General features: G+C 43.6%; 1 long non-coding RNA gene across 1 annotated transcript in view; it reads left to right on the top strand.

Moving 5' to 3' along the window:
- Positions 1-17345, top strand: part of LOC115467091 — a 65994-nt gene extending 48649 nt beyond the window's left edge. The window contains exon 2 of the long non-coding RNA XR_003941642.1: positions 15644-17345. This is a non-coding gene — a long non-coding RNA (uncharacterized LOC115467091). The remainder of the gene's footprint in view (positions 1-15643) is intronic.
- Positions 17346-20546: the final 3201 nt, after the last annotated feature.

Below are 20546 nucleotides of genomic sequence, written 5' to 3'. Positions count from 1 at the left end.
CATAATCCAGTTGTGTTTTCAGAATATCCCTAAACAATTTGTATACAACAGAAGCAGTGAGAACACAGATCTCTTTGTACTCATTCAGCATGGATATCCTGAAAATCCAACTGGTTTGTGTCCCCAAAGAAAGTGAGTGAGACCCTTGATCTCGGTCTATTATTTTTATGCGTGCTGTGTCTGTGAGACAATACATAGTCACAATGTCTGATTAACAAAGGGCAACAAGATTTTATTATATGCGGTAGTATACTTTGGAAAGAAAACATATGGGTGGCATAAAAGAATAATAAACGATTGCATCAATATTTAAAAGCACTAATCTGGGTAGCAGCACTTGCTATCTCGCTTAAGTGCTGCTGATCAGGATATTCAGGGGCACTATCCAGATATCCTTATAGAACACCCTGGCATTATCCCACTAAAACGCTGTCCTAAGTTATCCGGGTAGCAGACTGAATATCCCTGCTATAGGGGTGTATTCCAGCATGGCCCTCATCAGCTGGCATTCAGTACTGCTACCCAGATACTGGTGCTCAATATCCAGATATTATTTGACTGTCATGACTAGTGTTTAAAGGAAAAAACTAAAAAAAAACACTGACTACAGTGCCTCAATATTGTCCAAACCATTAGCAACACTGAGAAAACTGTGCAGAAAATCACATGTTGTTAACAAGGTGCGAAGGCTAGAAAGAACTCCTCCATTGTCCTGTCTCTGCACAGTCCAAATGCACTAACAAAAGAGCATTACCAGGAATCAAGGCTGGCTTACTTCACTCTACATATTCCTTTCTATGTGTACCCTGAAGGTAGTATCAGCAATATGCATCTTCACTAACACTTGAGAAGGTGCATTTGGGTTTCTTAGGAGAAAAAAAAAGACTTTTATTCAGAGGCTTTTTGTTGGAAATAGATAATGGTGGGCAAGCACAATCATATGATTCCTCCCATCCACTTGATGGAATGAAAACTATTTTACATAAGTTATTTATTTAAATGAATTGTTCAGAGTCCTATGCACATTAACAGCATTTTCTAGCTACTGGTAATGCAAAATTAAAGTCCTTTGGGGGGGGGGGGTGTCATTCTACAAGGTGTGTGTGTGTGTGTGTATATGGTTAGAATACTGGTATACATGCGTGTATGTGGGCATAAACACGCATACATGGCAAAAAGGTGCACCTAAGTTCTATTCTGTAACTCTGCACATATCTCTGATGGCACGTAGACTGCAGGTGGGTATATACATGGGCAGGGTGTGGGCAGGGCACACACTTGTTTGTTTAACTTATAGAATACTATGTTACATGTACAATGCTATGAAAAATGTTTACCCCCTCCTGATTTCCCCTATTATTGCACTACTAGTAAAAAAAAAGGCCCGTTTCTGAAAGACATGAAACGGGCGCTAGCAAGGTTTTCCTCGAAGTGTGTATGTTTGAGAGAGTGTGTGAGAGAGAGAGTGAATGTGCAAGTGTGTGTGTGTGTGACAGAGAGAGTGAGACTGGGTGCGAGTGTGTCTGGGAGAGAGAGTGTGTGTGTGAGATTGAGAGTGTGTGCCAGGGGCGCCCTCCCTCCCTCCTAGTTCCAGGGTCATCCTCCTCTCTCCCAGTTCCAGGGTCCCGCCTCCCTCCCTCTGAGTTCCAGGGTCGTCCCCCTCCCTCCGAGTTCCAGGGTCGTCGTCCCCGTCCCTCCGAGTTCCAGGGTCATAATCCCCCTCTCCCTACCTCTGTCCCTCCGAGTTCCAGGGTCGTCCCCCCTCCGAGTTCCAGGGTCATCCCCTCCCTCCCTCCCTCCGAGTTTCAGGATCCCCCCTCCCTCCGAGTTTCAGGCTCCCTCCCTCCCAATTCCAGGGTCCCCCTTCCTCCCAGTTCCAGGGTTGTCATTCCTCCCTCCCTTCCTTCCAGTTCCAGGCCCCCTCCCTATGAAGTTTAAAAGTCACCTTGACTTACCTTGATGGGGTTACGGTGGCTTCCAGCAGCGGTAAAAGGCGTGCAGGCTCGGCCCTTTTCTCTCAGCTGTGGTCCCAGGCAACAAGAACCCCATGAACCCTTCAGTGCCACGGGAGTCAGCTTCAGAACATTGAAGGTGCTTTTTATTATAGTAGAAATGGTTTTTCATCATCGTTAAACAAAATGTAATATTAAACAAATGGAAGCTGAGTAAATGCACAACACAGTTTTTAAATGATTACATCATTTATTTGAAGAACAAAGTTATCCAACGCTCATATCACCCATGTGAAAAAGTAACTGCTTCCTTAGTTATTCAGTCAACCAACTTCCCAGAAAAACATCCAAACAACTCAGCTCAGCTAAGGTCAGTGTTTATGACTCTAGAAGAAGAAAGAGACTGGGCAAAAATGGGATTCATGGGCCTCATCAAAGGTATATAGTTAAATGGAAAAGTGGCATTTAAACTTGCACATGTATATTCAGCATCGGTGCTTATCAGTTTACTGCCACTGACTATACATCTAGCTTTAATAGGAAACTTCTCCATTTAAAGTTATATTGTTGGCCCAGGGCTGAACATCAGCCCCAAGAGATCCTATTTGCATCAGTACAAACAATAATGACTGCAGTAATCAAGTGATTTCATTACGCAGCACAGGATCCCAGACAACAATAGTTATGTGCACAAGCTGGACACACAGTCCTGAAAATATAATTTGGCAAATAAGTACTTTTCTATTGCAAGATCTAACAATCCACAAGCTTCTGCCAAAGCAAAGGTTGTAATCCTTGGAACAGCAAGAGGACAAGTGCAATGTAACTGTATTAGTTTTATCTTTTCTTCCATGTCTACCAGCCTGCTGCCAAGAGAGAAAAGCTAATCCCCATGTCCAAATGGAAGGCCACCACATTGATGATTCCCATTAACTACTTGGCTTCTTGCATTCTGTTAAATTATTATTATTATTTATGCATTTGTATCCCACATTATCCCACCTATTTGCAGGCTCAATGTAGCTTACATAGTTTTGTTATGACATTGTCATTACAGAATATCAAATACTGTTAGTAGAGATTAAGTAGGGAAGAAAGAGGAAGTGATTGGCGGGTGATTGTAGAAGTGGATTTTCGTAGCTGGTTGGGTTGGGAAAGTGGATCAGTGAAGCTATTGGTTCTTGTAGGCCTTGTTGAAGAAGTGTGTCTTCAGAGATTTGCGAAAGTTATTTGCTTCGACAATTGATTTCAGGTCTGTGGGTAGAGCATTTCATATCTGCATGCTCGTGTAAGAGAAGGTAGTGGCATGCATCATCTTGTATTTTAGTCCTTTACAGCTGGGGAAATGCAAATTTCTCAATTTGCGGGATGTTCTTGTGGCGTTTCTGGGAGGTAGGTCCACTAGGTTCAGCATGTTGATCGGGGCGTCTGCGTGAATGATCTTGTGTACCATTGTACATGTCTTGAATGCAATGTGTTCCTTCAGTGGGAGCCAGTGCAGTTTCTCTCTTAGGGGTTTTGCACTTTCATATTTAGTTTTTCCAAATATGAGTCTGGCGGCAGTATTCTGGGCTGTTTGGAGTTTTTTGATAATCTGTTCTTTACAGCCCGCATATAGTGCGTTGCAGTAATCCAGATGGCTTATTACCATTGACTGTACCAGGGTGCGGAAGATGTATCTCGGGAAGTATGGTTTCACTCTTTTGAGTTTCCACATGGTGTGGAACATCTTTTTCATCGTGTTCTTCACGTGGGTATCGAGAGTGAGGTTTTGATCAATAGTAACTCCGAGAATTTTCAGGTTTTGTGAGACTGGAAGAGAACAGTATGGTGTGATTATGGTAGAGAAGTTTTTTGTGTTATGTTGGGAGGTGAGTACAAGACATTGTGTTTTTTCTGCGTTAAGTTTTAATTGGAATGCATCCGCCCAGGTGTGCATGATTTGGAGGCTTTGGTTGATCTCGTTGGTGATTTCATTTAGATCATGTTTGAACGGGATGTAGATTGTGACATCGTCTATGCATTTATGTAAGGATTGAGGTTTTGATTGGCTAGAAGTTTGGCTAACGGTATCATCATTAGGTTGAATAAGTTTGGTGAGAGGGGGGATCCTTGGGGTACTCCACATTCGGGTGTCCATGGGGGTGATCTGTCTGCCTGCATTGTTACTTGATATGATCTTGCGGTCAGGAATCCTCTGAACCAATTGAGAACTGTGCCTCCTACTCCGAAGTATTCTAGTATATGAAATAGTATTCTATGATTCACCATGTCAAAGGCACTAGACATGTCGAATTGTAGGAGGAGTATGTTGTCACCTGTTGCAATTGCTTGTCTAAATGAGTTCATTGCGGACACTAGAACGGTTTCAGTACTGTGATTTGACCGAAATCCTGATTGAGAATCATGCAGAATTGAGTATTTGTTTAGGTATTCGGTAAGTTGTTTCGTCACTACGCCTTCCATGAGTTTGGTTATGAGCGGAATGGATGCTACTGGCAGGGCCGGTCTTAGCAAGTGCGGGGACCTATGCAGACCAATTTGGTGGGGCCCCATCCTAGCCCCGCCCCTGCCCCACCCATTGATAAGATTATTCAATTTTTAGAAAATATTTTATTTATGAAATTTCAAATAAAGACAAATGAAGCTAAACTTGTACAGAAAAACTGATTGAAATAAGCACAATGCTATCATGAACCCCCCCCTCCCAAGAAATTATTCAGTTCAAGTCCACAATTAGTAGTTCCAATTCTCATAACCCCGGGGGGTCAGAGGTGCGGACACACAATCTCTCCACTGCAAAACACTATACACAAACTTGTGCAAAAACACAATCAGAACCTTACCAAACCATAACAGCACTAATTCCAAGGACAGAACGAGCTACAACCTTATGCATGGAAAGGCAGAACTGTAATTACACCAGCCTCTAAAACACCAATACACTACCTTGTGAAAAAAAAAGGGCTGCAAATACTACACGCTAGCAGGATACTGTACCTTGATCACACATGAAAAACACATGACACAACAAATATGAAGGCAAAATACTGAATGGAAAGTTACCTCAAGAAGTCAGATTCAGCATGCAGCAATACTAGAAAAATTGAAACTTACATGCAAAATATCACGGATGCACATTTCTAAAAGCTGACATATTCCAATTAATAAATTCTGAATAAAATACTTTTTTTCTACCTTTGTTGTCTGATCATTTAGTTTTTCTATTCGCTTTGGTCCCAGTGTCTTCTGTTTTATGCAGTGTCTTCTTTCTGTTTGATATTTTTTCTCTCACCATGTCCACCATCCTCCTGTGTCCTTATGTGTTCTGTCTACCATCTGTAGCCCCCTGTCCCTATCCTTTCTCCAGTTTCAGCATCTGCCTTCAAAATGTTCCGATCCAGCCCTTAAATTCAACAATTTCCCCTCAATCCACATCCAGCATTTCTCCTCTCTCCCCTCCACTCCATTTCCAGCAATTTCTCCTCTCCCTGGGCCCTGCCATCCCATCCAAGTCCATCCTTGGCCCTCTCTGCCCTTCCCTCCTCCATCCACATCCAGCAATTCTCCTCCCTCCCCTCCCCTCCATTTCCAGCAATTTCTCCTCTCCCTGGGCCCTGCCATCCTATCCAAGTCCATCCTTGGCCCTCTCTGCCCTTCCCTCCTCCATCTACATCCAGTAATTCTCCCCTCTCCCTTCCCCTCCATTCCAACAATTTCTCCTCTCCCTGGGCCCTGCCCTCCCATCTGTTCCTCTCTCCCCTGCCCCCCTCCATTCACCCATGTATCCAGCAATTCCCCTCTCTCCCTGAGCCTTGCCATCCTATCCATGTCCCTCTTTTCCCTGCCCCAACTGCCCGCCCTCTTCTCTCCCCCATGATCGTTCCCTTTCCTTTTTTTTTTTTTAATTTACCTCCAGTCCGGCAGCGTCAGTGAAAGCGCTCCCACGGAAAGCGCTTCTTTTCGCTCAGTGACACAGCGAAGAGAAGCGCTTTTACTGGGAGCGCTTTCACTGACGCTGCCGGACTGGAGGTAAATTTAAAAGAAAAAAAAGGAAAGGGATCGATCGTGGGGGAGAGAAGAGGGCGGGCAGTTGGGACGAGCGGCGGCAATCCCCGGTCGGGCGGAACTAGGTCAAGGATGACTGAGGCACGCCGCGCGGGGCCCCCCTAAGCACGGGGCCCTATGCGGCCGCCTCGGCCTAAGTCCGGCCTTGGCTACTGGGTGGTAATTGGTTAGGTCCAATGTGCTTTTCTTGGGATCTTTTGGCAGCGGTGTAAATAGGATGTTTCCTTTATCTGTGGGGAAAAGCCCATTTTGAAGCCTGTAGTTTATGTGGTTCGTGAGGTCTGTTTTGAATTGTTTGGGTGCAGTTCTTATCAGACTAGTAGGGCAAGTGTCTAGTTTGCATTGCGATTTGACGTATTTTCCGAGCCAGTGAGAGATTTCGTCTGATGAGAGTGTGTTAAAGTTGGTCCAAGATCAATCTGCTGGGTGTTCTCCGGGTTTTGGGTCTAAACATTCAAGGATGTCTGTTATCAATAGAAATCAAACAAAATAAAACATGGAAAAGAAAATAAGATGATACCTTTTTTATTGGACATAACTTAATACATTTCTTGATTAGCTTTCGAAGGTTGCCCTTCTTCGTCAGATCGGAAATAAGCAAATGATTGAATATTTTAACACCCAACAGAAAGGACTTAACAAGGATCTGGGGTTCCTAGCCCATTATAAACCATAAAGCTGTATGTCTCTGTTGATCACCCCACCCCTCACCTATCCACACCCATCCTATTAGAATATCAATGATATGCTTTGATGTCTCCATGTATACCTCCTACCCACCCCCATCCTCCCAGCCTGTCAGACTGTCATAGTAATGCTTGAATGTTTTCACTTATATACACTGTCAGCTAGCACATTTGCTTATTTCCGATCTGACGAAGAAGGGCAACCTTCGAAAGCTAATCAAGAAATGTATTAAGTTATGTCCAATAAAAAAGGTATCATCTTATTTTCTTTTCCATGTTTTATTTTGTTTGATTTCTATTGATAACCTTAAGAGTGGACTAACACGGCTACCACACTCCTCTACTTAAGGATGTCTGTGTAATCCGTTGTGTTGGTAGGTATCATGAGTTGGAGCTTTGTTATTTTTTCATTGAAGTATTTCGCAAGATTGGTTGCTGATGGGGTGTCTGTGTTGTTGGAGGTAACCGTTGTAGTATTTAGGAGATTGTTTACGAATCAACTTCAGCATTCTAATTTCAGCTTTATTAGTGTACCTTGCTTCCCTGCATACACAAGGAGAAAGGGGGTTCTGATTGCTTGCTGGGATTTTACACTTCTGTTTTTCATCTTACTTCCTGTTTTCTTATATAGATGCTGCTCCTGGGGAAAGGGGTAAGATCTTTCTGAATGCTTGCTCATTAAAGGGAACACAGTTACCACTTTTTAGAAGCAATTAATCCTCTGTACAGATTTTGAAAGGTTGGTACAAGAGCTAACCTTTTGTAAACCCAACTACATTAATTGCTTGTACACTTTGCTCCAGCAGTAAGTTCCAGAGTTTAACTATACATTGAGAGAAAAAAAATATTTTCTCCTAGTTGTTTTAAAATGTGCTACTATCTAACAGCTTGGAGGTAGACCAGGGAGGGGGAGGGAAAGGTTTTTAAAAACTGTATGCATGTAAGGGGAGGGGGAGAGATGATGATAAGCAGGGGCAGAGGGAAAGGTTTAAAAAATTGTATTTATGTAAGGGGAAGGGGGTGTTGGTGGGAAGGGCCCAGCCAGGTTACCTCGGGGCCTACCCAAAATGGCAGGTTTGGCTACGCTCATGGTCTGAGAGACTAGCAGCTTTTTAAAACACCAGCTGTAGTATTGGAATGCCCTCCCGCGGGAGATGGTGGAAATGAAAACAGTAACGGAATTCAAACATGCGTGGGATAAGCATAAAGGAATCCTGTGCAGAAGGAATGGATCCTCAGGAGCTTAGTCAAGATTGGGAGGAGGGGCTGGTGGTTGGGAGGCGGGGATAGTGCTGGGCAGACTTATACGGTCTGTGCCCTAAAGAGCACAGGTACAAATCAAAGTAGGGTAAACACAAAAAGTAGCACATATGAGTTATCTTGTTGGGCAGACTGGATGGACCATGCAGGTCTTTTTCTGCCGTCATCTACTATGTTACTATGTTACTATTTTAAAAAGAGTATGCATATGCCACTGACCAAGAGCAAATGCAGGAATAATGGCAATACTCAGCCATTACAAACATAATTGAATGGTTTCATTTAGGCCAGCCTTTTTGCTATCTTAAATCGCTTAGCTCTACCAATAGCAGCTGAATATTGCTGCTATCGGTGTAGCTAAGATAAACACCCTCACTGTGCCCTGTCTGTATCCCAGCACTATACAGATAAAGGGATAGTCAGTGGTACTATAGGTCCACCGAAATTTCTAAGATAGGGCAGTAAACGTATTAACATTTGAATATTGGACCCATTGTGCTTTAACTTGGTACCATGCAGAGGTTGTGTCACCATTGTTAACTTAGGGGTTCACTGAAGCATATGATTTGACCAAGGGTGCTTAAATGTTTGCACATAACTGTATCTAGGCTGAGCTTTTTTTGTATTGGTGTAAACATATATGAAAAGTTTACCCATGATACTGTACCTTGGAATGCTGTGGCACAGAACACTGCTCTGAAGACATGTGTTCAACAGTAAAAATCCTGTGTAGTCAAAGCTGAGAAAACAATTATACAAAGAAAAGTTACGTTTATTGGTAAATTATCATCCAGGTTTTTTTTTTATTTTGGCCTTACATAACATGTTAGATGACACAGAAAACTGAACTTTAGAGTATAAGCTCCCTTTATGAAATAACCTCCTGGAGAAATTATCAAGTTCTGGGGAAATGTTCATGAACGGACACTGTATGCTGTGCTCATTTTCATATTGATACAGGATCTTTCTGTGGCAAATAGTGAAACCAAGCTAAGTGTCAGCTGTTTGTTTAGGTCATCAAAAATGAAAGGAAAATAGCCACAGAGCTAAAACAAACAAAACTTATTACAGTTAGAAATTATTTTAGCTCGTACAGGAGTAGCCACCAGTTTTGAGTTCAGAGGAACAAGTTTACCTCCCAGGTTTACCAGAGCAGCTCTTTACACATTTGGCACCCAACTGGCCCAGAGTTCACATACTCCTCCTCCAGATAAAATCATCATAAATGCATGATGCACAACTGGTATTATGAAAAGACAAACAAAAAAGAACCCCAAGCTGGAAAAATATTTACCACCTTCAGATAAAATCATCATAAATGCTTTTATTCTAAAAAGATAAAAAAGAACTCTAAATTCAAGGCTAGACAAATATTTACCATGCAAATAGGTTTCATACACCAGAGTCTAAAATGTCCTCTTATAAGCCAAGAAAATACAAGAGATACAATAAAATTACATCAGCTGACACCTGGTGAAATTCTAGCATATCTAACTATATAAATGAGAGGTGACTGACTCGCCCGCTAATGCGCAGTAGAGAGCAACTGTTCTGCACGTGCGCGGCACGTCACAGGTCTCTCCTGACGTCAGCTGATCATAAATGCAACACCTACTACTACTTATCATGTCTAAAGCGCTATACTAAACATATGCGCGCTGTACAGCGACCCTCCTCTCTCCCCTGCCTCCCTCCAGCCACCCATGCCCAGCGACTCTCCTCTCTCCCTTGCCTCCCTCCAGCCACCCATGCCCAGCGACTCTCCTCTCTCCCCTGCCCCCCTCCAGCCACCCATATCAAGTGACCCTCCTCTCTCCCCTGCCCCCCTCCAGCCACCCATGCTGTCCAGCGAATTCTTCGGGGCAGGCAGGAAAGATCTTTAGTCTTGCCTGCCTGCTGCCGGCGCTGACTCTCCCCCGCTGCTGGTTCGCTCTTCAAAATGGCCGCCGACAACCCTGCGTGATGTAGCTATAATTCAGGTTCCTCTTTCCCACAGGCATCAATTTGCACTTGCTCACATTAAATGTCATCTGCCATTTAGATGCCCAGTCTCCCAGTCTCATAAGGTCCTCTTGTAATTTTTCACAATCCTCCTGCGATTTAACGACTTTGAATAACTTTGTGTTGTCAGCAAATTTAATTACCTCACTAGTTACTCCCATCTCTAGGTCATTTATAAATATGTTAAAAAGCAGTGGTCCCAGCACAGACCCCTGGGGAACCCCACTAACTACCCTTCTCCATTGAGAATACTGACCATTTAACCCTACTCTCTGTTTTAACCAGTTTTTAATCCACAATAGGACAGTACCTCCTATCCCATGACTCTCCAATTTCCTCTGGACTGGAGTCTTTCATAAGGTACTTTGTGAAACGCATTCTGAAAATCCAGATAAACAATTTCATCAGGCTCACCTTTATTCACATGTTTATTCACCCCTTCAAAGAAATGTAATAGATTAGGGAGGCAAGATCGAACCTTTTCCGGAGATGGGAAAGCGGTAGAACTAGAGGACTTAAAATGAGATTGAAGGGGGGCAGACTCAAGAAAAATGTCAGGAAGTATTTTTTTCATGGAGAGAGTGGTGGATGCTTGGAATGCCCTCCCGTGGGAGATGGTGGAGATGAAAACGGTAACGGAATTCAAACATGCGTGGGATAAACATAAAGGAATCCTGTTCGTAAGGAAGGGATCCTCAGGAGCTTAGCGGAGATTGGATGGCAGAGGCGGGGCTGGTGGTTGGGAGGCGGGGTTAGTGCTGGGCAGACTTATACGGTCTGTGCCCTGAAAAAGACAGATACAAATCAAGGGGCTGGTGGTTGGGAGGCGGGGCTAGTGCTGGTCTGTGCCCTGAAAAGGACAGATACAAATTAAGGTAAGGTATACACAAAAAGTAGCACATTTGAGTTATCTTGTTGGGCAGACTGGATGGACCATGCAGGTCTTTTTCTGCCGTCATCTACTATGTTACTATGTAAATCCATGTTGGCTTTGTCTCATTAATCCATGCTTTTGAATATGCTCTGTAATTTTGTTCTTTATAATAGTCTCTACCATTTTGCCCCGCACCGACGTCAGACTCACTGGTCTATAATTTCCCGGATCTCATCTGGAACCTTTTTAAAAAATTGGCATTACATTGGCCACTCTCCAATCTTCCTGTACTCTCTCTGTCCCTAGTGGGCTCACAATCTAAACTTATTTTGTACTGGGGCAATAGAGAGTTAAGTGACTTGCCCAGGCTGCAGTGGGAATTGAACCCAGTTCCCCAGGTTCTCAACCCACTATACTAACCATTAGGCTACTTCTCCTGTCCACTGTTTTGTCTAATTCTCTGACTAGTTTGCAATATTCAGCCACTATCCCTATAGCTATGCCTCCATATAGCATAAAGGCTGTCCTAAATTTAAACCCATATCTATACAGATAGAAGCTGAATATCACTGAATAGCTTGTGCAGGTCAGCAGTCTTTATGTATATTCAACCAGCAAAAATGTTGGCTAGGATAGTAATTTGAAAACTTGTATCAGGAAAGAATGTGAAATCAAATTCATGTACTATGTATTACAGATAGAGCATGTGCATGCTGATATGAAAGGTCAAGCATATGCCACGACCTTTGCATACAAAAGTACATAGTGCTGGAATGCACTACCTAAAACCCTGAAAACCACGAACAATCTAACCAGCTTCCACAAAGCTTTGAAAATGCACCTCTTTAACAAAGCTTACAAAAGTCTCCATCAATGATACAACTCTTCCCCCAATCCACCCAAACACACCTAAACACCTCTCATATAATCTACCCAAGCATCCGCCCAACTACCACCTCTCAAACCTCTGCTTTTGATCAACTGTATTTAAATCAGGTAATGTCTTTATCATAATCTACTCTGTAAGCCACATTGAGCCTGTAAAAATGTGGGGTACAAATGCAATAAATAAATAAATGTAGTCCAACATTTGCTGGGGAAAAACACCATTTTTTTCTTGACTGTACTGACTTGCTGCCTACAACCTAGAAAGCCATATTATTTTCCCAGCAACCAATTTAAGTGGAGGGACACACACAGTTCATGTATCATAAAGGAGTCTGAAAATTTAAGGAGCACCACTTTCCTTCTGCTGGGCGAGGCATGGGGGGCAGAAAGGAGGACAAAAGATGAGAGGACAGATTGTGATGGAGGATGGGACAGGGCAATGTTGGATGAGGTGTGGCTGCTGCTGGCTAGAAGCAAGGGGGAAAGAGTGGAGAAGGAAGAAAGTGGTTGGGAGTATCTGGTGCAAGGGAGAGACAACTAGGCTAAGAAAAGGAAAAGACTGAAGGGACATGTTGCTAGAGGTTCTAATCCATATTGATATTGCAGCATAACTATTGGACATATACATCATGATCACAAGAAGGCACTATAGAACATAAGATACACTCACATACTCAATATCCTAAGTGATTGAAGTCATTCAAGTTCATAAAGCAGCCACATGTGCTGATATCTTACCGCCATTATGCAATGAGACACAAGGAGTACAGCTAAAAGGCTTCATCTATCCTTCTATCAGCATAGCTTTCTACCACCTCCTTCCTTCCTTCTTTGTGGCTTCTCTACATCCCACTCACCACAGCTTCTTACTACCACCTTTCTTCCCTGTGATTTACCTTCCAAAGCAGTGCTCTTCCCACTCCTCCTGAAAGCTCTACTGGTACAGTGCAGTAACTTGCCATTACGATGGTTAAATTCCCAAACCAGCAGTTCCCTATTCTGTTCAGCAGAACATATCTGGCACACTAGTTTTAACAGTGTAGAACTGGTGGAGGAGCTGAGAGAGGCTTTAGGAAGGAGGTGATAAGAAGCTGAGGGAAGGTGAACAGCTGCAGGGAAAGAGAGAGAAGCTGAGATATCACTGTAGAAAAGGGCTGAGATGTCACAGGCAGGCTAGTGGTAAGATGCTGTGAAGAGCGATGAATGGAGAAGAGAACCTATTTTTGATGGTCCTAAAAGGAGCAGCTTTTCTTCTTCCACACCATCTACTGGCAGGAAGATAAACACACTTATGCTATCAGCAGATGAGTCCAGGACACGAGGATACCTGCATCACACTAGTCATTCCTAAAAGCCTGTACTCATCTCTGTGTTTTGAAAAACTATTTTAAGAATTAGAGTCAGTTCTCATTCTAACACAATGGTGGTTTCCCTTCCAGTCTTCTCCATCCTTCCTTCCATTTGCTTCTGAACCTTCACTAGGACTGGCAAAACATTGGCCAATGGCACCAGCTACCATCCCTCCTACTACAGATTTCCTTTAAAAAATGCTAAATGCAGCAGACAAAGTTTGAGAAGAACCCCTGGATCAGGGAAATAATTATGTGAGACAGATTTTAAGAGATTCAGGTGGCTATCACTGTCAAGACTCTTGAGGCTTGTTAACTTGAGGCCTCAATATATTGGAGTATAGCCTTGGCACACCAATCACCTGAAGTCTCTATTATTTTTATGACGTCTCTTTTATTGAATAAATCACAGATAATTTATTCACAGACAGATGTTCAGAGGTGCTGCTCCAGGACACAGAGACTCCTTAATCTGAGAGTTGTTGGGGGTGGAGATCTGGGGAGAGGTAGTGATATTGCAGGGGGGAAGGATAGTTGAACAGGTAGAAATGGTTCAAAGCTGGGTGACTGGAATGTGCGATATCTCATTAGGGAGGAGATATTTTCAAGGTGAAAAACCAGGCTCGTTACAGGGAGTTTCAGCAGGACAGAGCTGTCTGGAATAAGATGATGCATGCTCCATGTCTCTGGCTAGATGGTGGTGGAATACCTCATGGCTGAAGGGACAAAGAGGTGTTGAGGCTTCACACAGGTTCAGGGAGAAGCAGATAGTGACCAATGGGGACAGAGCCTGACATCGGGTAGTAAGGGGTGGTCTTAGAGGACGGCTCTCGATTGGAGGGAAAGGTCATACCTGGCTGACCTCCCAGGACAGAGATAGTGAGAATGACCAGGAAATGATAGCAGGAAGACAAAAGAGCCAATCTTGGCAGAGAGAGAGAAGAGGTCTGGGCAGCCTCATAATCAATGGTAACAGTTCTTACACAGCCAAGCAAGTGTGGTTGCACTGCCTGTGAACTACATTACCCACAGTACCTTGCTCATGTATCTTTGCAGTGAGAAACTGCAGCAATGATAGTCTTTAGAACTGAGAATAACAGTAAAAGCATTACACACATTTTAGGATCACGTTATAAACTGGTGCGAGGCTGTCGGAGGACAGAACAATCACTTGTTTTTCATTTTTAATGAAAGGAAAAACAAATTCTTCTCCACCCCCCCACCCCATTTTCATTAGTGGACATGTCAAGCTTCTTTTCATTTAGTACACTGCCAAAATAAGTCTTTTTATGGCAAGGATCTGGGGCAGGGCTCTCTATCTCTGGTTCTTTAGAGTCATAATCCAGTTGTGTTTTCAGAATATCCCTAAACAATTTGTATACAACAGAAGCAGTGAGAACACAGATCTCTTTTGTACTCATTCAGCATGGATATCCTGAAAATCCAACTGGTTTGTGTCCCCAAAGAAAGTGAGTGAGACCCTTGATCTCGGTCTATTATTTTTATGCGTGCTGTGTCTGTGAGACAATACATAGTCACAATGTCTGATTAACAAAGGGCAACAAGATTTTATCATATGCAGTAGTATACTTTGGAAAGAAAACATATGGGTGGTATAAAAGAATAATACATGATTGCATCAATATTTAAAAGCACTAATCTGGGTAGCAGCACTTGCTATCTCGCTTAAGTGCTTCTGATCAGGATATTCAGGGGCACTATAGAGCACTCTTGCATTATCCCACTAAAATGCTGTCCTAAGTTATCCGGGTAGCAGACTGAATATCCTTGCTATAGGGGTGTGTACCCTGGAGGTAACAATGGTGAATATTTAAATTAGATACCATTCATCCAACAGGTCTTAACAGTGGCGTAGCAAGGGAGGGGCGGTCCGCCCCGGGTGTCAGCTCGGGGGGGGGGGGGGTGCTCCCTGCCAGCTCCTCCCCCCTCGGTGCATCGACACCCCCCCAGTGCCCACCCTCCTCCGTCCAACCAGCTCCCTACCTTTAAAAAAATATCAAATCCAAAGCGAGGCGCAGCGCCTCGCGCCAGCACGTAAAAGAAATGTGCACCGTCTCATTGGGCCTTCTCTCGCTCTGTCTGTCCCGCCCTTGAGAAAATAGGAAGTTGCGTCAGCAGAGGGCAGGACAAACAGAGCGAGGGAAGGCCCGATGAGATGGTGCACATTTCTTTTACGTGCAGGCGCAAGGTGCTGCGCCTCGCTTCGGATTCCGATATTTTTTTAAAGGTAGGGAGCTGGTTGGACGCAAGAGGGTGGGCACTGGGTCAGGGGGGGTGTCAATGCTCCGAGGGGGGTATGTCATCGTGCTGCACCCGGGGGGGGGGGGGGGGTGCAACGGCGAACTGCCCCGCCCCGGGTGGCAGCCCCCCTCGCTACGCCACTGGGTCTTAATGAGAATATAGAGTGGAATACCGTAATACAGATTCTTGATATATCATTTCCTTTTTTCAAGGGATTTGAGGTTTTCTGATCTAGAATAGCGGTATCTACAACCTTTCAGTAAAGACTTAATGAAGTCTAATAAAGTTTATTTGATTTTGTAGTGACGTCACTCCAGGATTGTCCGGGGCGTAGCCATTGAACAGGAGCCTTTAAAACCTTGGGGGCGGATCATTCAAAGAACTCTGCAGCTGGTGTCTTGATAATATCATAAACAGCAGGCCGTCTTAACCTTAGTCCCTGAAGAAAGAATACTGAAACCCGCGGTGTCGGACGTGTTCAGGGGAAGGTGAAAAGTTGGAGATTTACTTTCAGATACAAGGAGATAATGGACACAGCATAAAAACAATGCGGACACAGCACAACTTAGATAAAGTGGACACAGCATGATAAGTGTTCATTAAATATTTTAATATTAATTGCCTTAAGATATTGTAAGCTCCTTTGAGCAGGGACTGTCCTTCTTTGTTAATTTGTACAGCGCTGCGTAACCCTAGTAGCACTCTAGAAATGTTAAGTAGTAGTAGTATATAGATGAACATTGGGGCAGGTTACACATTTTTGAATTGCACAAAAGGCTGGTAGGATATTGTTATTATTACACCAATTGAAAAATTATACCAGTCCGCTAGCACTTATTCGGTGATTCACCATGAAAAAATGAGTAACCCGATGAAAGAAGTGCTACACCACTAAGCAACAGCAATTTGTTGTGCTTTCTATAGTGGAAATATCTGAGGGTGCTCTCAAAAAATAACAAAAGAAATGGTATAATCAATAGGTTTATTATATCCTGGTTATAGCAGTTTGTCATAGGGGTGTGTTCCGGTATGGACCGCATCAGCTGAGTATTCAGTACTGCTACCCAGATACTGGTGCTCAATATCCAGATATTATTTGATTCCCATGACTGGTGTTTAAAGGAAAAAACTTAAAAAACACTGACCGCAATGCCTCAATATTGTCCAAACCATTAGCAACACTGAGAAAACTGTACAGAAAAATCACATGTTGTTAACAAGAACAAGGTGCAAAGGCTAGCACCTCCAGCTAGAAAGAACTCCTCAATTGTCCTGTCTCTGCACAGTCCAAATGCACTAACAAAAGAGCATTACCAGGAATCAAGGCTGGCTTACTTCACTCTGCATACTCCTTTCTACCTGTACCCTGAAGCTAGTATCAGCAGTCTTCACTAACACTTGAGAAGGTGCATTTGGGTTTCTTAGGAGAAAAAAAAAGACTTTTATTCAGAGGCTTTTTGTTGGAAATAGATAATGGTGGGCAAGCACAATCATATGATTCCTCCCATCCACTCGATGGAATGAAAACTATTTTACATAAGTTATTTATTAAAATGAATTGTTCAGAGTCCTATGCACATTAACAGCATTTTCTAGCTACTGGTAATGCAAAATTAAAGTCCTTGAGGAGGGGGGGGGGGGGGGTGTCATTCTACAAGGTGTGTGTGTGTGTGTGTATATATGATTAGAATACTGGTATACATGCGTGTATGTGGGCATAAACACGCATACATGGCAAAAAGGTGCACCTAAGTTCTATTCTGTAACTCTGCACATATCTCTGATGGCACGTAGATTGCAGGTGGGTATATACATGGGCAGAATGTGGGCAGGGCACACACTTGTTTGTTTAACTTATAGAATACTATGTTACATGCACAATGATCTGAAAAATGTTTACCCCCTCCTGATTTCCCCTATTATAGCACTAAATGGTTTCTGATCTTTAAACAAAATGTAATATTAAACAAATGGAAGCTGAGTAAATGCACAACACAGTTTTTAAGTGGTCATGTCATTTATTTGAAGAACAAAGTTATCAAAGGTATATAGTTAAATGGAAAAGTGGCATTTAAACTTGCACATGTATATTCAGCATCGGTGCTTATCAGTTTACTGCCACTGACTATACATCTAGCTTTAATAGGAAACGTTTCCATTTAAAGTTATATTGTTGGCCCAGGGCTGAACATCAGTACATCTCATGTGCCTCAGTACAAACAGACTGCAGTAATCAAGTGATTTCATTAAGCAGCACAGGATCCCAAACAGACAATAAGTTATGTGCACAAGCTGGACACACAGTCCTGAAAATTTAATTTGGCAAATAAGTGCTTTTCTTTAGCAAGACCTAACAATCCAGAAGCTTCTGCCAAAGCAAAGGTTGTAATCCTTGGAACAGCAAGAGGACATAGAGTGTAATTTAAATGTATCAGTTTTATCTTTTCTTCCAGGTCTACCAGCCTGCTGCCAAGAGAGAAAAGCTAATCCCCATGTCCAAATGGAAGGCCACCACATTGATGATTCCCATTAACTATTTGGCTTCTTGCATTCTGTTAAATCAACTTCTGCATTCTAATTTCAGCTTTATTATTGTACCTTGCTTCCCTGCATACACAAGGAGAAAGGTGGTTCTGATTGCTTGCTGGGATTTTACACTTCTGTTTTTCATCTTACTTCCTGTTTTCTTATATAGATGCTGCTCCTGGGGAAAGGGGTAAGATCTTTCTGAATGCTTGCTCATTAAAGGGAACACAGTTACCACTTTTTAGAAGCAGATAATCCTCTGTACAGATTTTGAAAGGATGGTACAAGAGCTAAGAAGCAGTCAAATATTTGAAATATCTTGCCATCTGGAATGACTGAGGCTCAACACAAGAGTAGCACAAAAACAGTAACTAAAAAATGCTGAAAAAAGCAACTAGTAACATAGGAAAAAGAGAACAAGAGAACATAAGGATTGCTGTACTATGTCTAACCAAGGGTCCATCTAGCCCATTATCCTGTTCCCAAAGTGACCAATCCAGGTCACAAGTACCTGGTAGAGTCTCAAAAGGTTGCAAGATTCTATGCTACTTAATCCCAAGAATAAGCAGTCCTTTCTCCAAATCTATCTTAATTTTACAGGACCAACGACGGAAATTCCACCCAATTTGTGTGGCCCTCGGCAACAAAGGGATCAAATGTATGCGTCTTTACCTGGCAACACTAAAAATGTTGCTCCAGGTCCACTGGCACACCTTTAAAATGGCAACAGAAACGAAGTCTGCGTTTCTTGAGAATGGCCTTTTGGATCAGACACAATGACTTTCTGTTGTTTAAGGGCCGGAGATGGTCTACTGGTAATTTGAGGCTTAACCTCTAGTGGGAATTTGTGACGAATGGGCACAGATGTACCTTAATACATATTGGGAGTGAGGGTCCCTAGCATTGATTGTGGTTTCTCACATTACCCTAGATTTTTGAATCTGGGTGAATGATAATGGGTTTCTATGGGGAATGGGTTTTGGGTGGGGAGGGCGGGGGTGGGTGGTTTGACGATGGAGAGGTTGTCCAAGTATTTACAAAGGTTATGTTGTTTTTGGGAGTTGTAAGGGTGAGTGAGTGGGGTGTATTGTTCATTTACAGTATGTACTTTTTACCTCACAGGCCACTCTGTGCAGGTTACCTTCCTATGCTTTTGTTTAGGGTTGTAATTGCCACTCTATTCAGGTTATCCCCTGCGACTTTTTTTGGGGGGGGGAGGGGTGGAACTGCCACAGTTGAAACAGGTGATGTTTAATTGTACATGGCTTTTGTAGACACAGAGCAGGTTTGAATCATGCAGCCCAGATTCTGTAAAAAGGATGGACGAATATGTCATGATACCTGGTGCTGCCATCACCAGCACCAGAGCGACAGCCCCAGATAGACCAGCTTACAGTAGTCTGAGGAAGGTGCTACAAAATCTACGGCGAGGCACCGGGATATATGACCGACCTCATCGACCTGCCAACCAGAAACAGCATAAGATCAGCTCGATCATACCTAAACCTGCACTACCCAAGCAGCAAAGGACTCAAATACAAATCCACTTATGCATCCAGCTTTTCCTACTTAAGCGCACAACTATGGAACGCACTACCAAAAGTAGTAAAAACTACGCTCGACCACCTAAATTTCCAGAAAGCACTAAAAACAGACCTGTTCAGAAAAGCATACCCCACCGACCCAACATTGTTACCAACCTGGATACCTGCGACATAACATAACCAAAGACTGTAATGAACATATCTTAACTCTTCCTCTCCCTCTTTAAGTTCCCCCAACTGTATTTACCATACATGTACCTCATCCTATCGGAATATCACCTTGTATTTGTTCATACCGGAATCGGCTAACGCTGTTTGCGGTACTATGTAAGCCACATTGAGCCTGCAAAAAGGAGGGAAATGCGGGATACAAATATCTATATTAATAAATCCCACCTTGAACGTTCTGAAGCTCACTCCAAGGCAGAGAAGCTCACTCCAAGGCAGAGAAGCACAAAAATCCTGTAGTCTTCATAGGCTAGGACCAGTCACCCTCACTCATAGACCCGCCCTCAGCCACGCCCCATCTTCTAATATAATAAAAGGCACCCTCAACGTTCTGAGGACAACGTTCTGAAGTCACTCAGACTCCCAGAACAGTTCGTAAGTTCGTGGTGGTGAAGCCACTGAACGACTTGCTGCCCCGCCCTCGCGTCAAACGTCATGACGTCGAGGGCGGAAAACCAACAGAAAAATGAAAGCAGGGACCGCATCAAGGAAGGGGGAGGAGTAGGGAAACACGTGGAGCGTGTTTCCCTACTCCTCCCCCTGCCAAGAAAACGCTGGCTACCAAGCGCGCCGCGCACGCCTCAGGTAGCCCCGCCCCGACCGCCCGAGCACCACTCTCCCTCCCTCCCAAGTTCAGCAACGCACGACGGCGACGTGGTGGGGGTGCTCCGCCCCAGATGTCAGCGGGTGGGGGGTGCTGCGAGTCCGCTCCCGGCGCTGTCCTGCCTTTAAAACCCAATTTGAAGCGCTGGAGTAACAGGCAGCAGCGCCTCGCGTCTGCCCTTCTACTAAAAATCTCTTCGACGACGTCATTGGGCCTTCCCACATTGAGTCCCGCCCTCCTCTCAGGTAACTTCCAATTACCGCGAGGGCGGGTGGGACTCAATGTGGGAAGGCCCAATGACGTC

This window comes from Microcaecilia unicolor, chromosome 3 (assembly GCF_901765095.1).
Source record: "Microcaecilia unicolor chromosome 3, aMicUni1.1, whole genome shotgun sequence".
NCBI lineage: Eukaryota > Metazoa > Chordata > Amphibia > Gymnophiona > Siphonopidae > Microcaecilia > Microcaecilia unicolor.
Note: the sequence above shows the minus strand (reverse complement) of the source record. Positions and strands in the feature narration are given on the sequence as shown.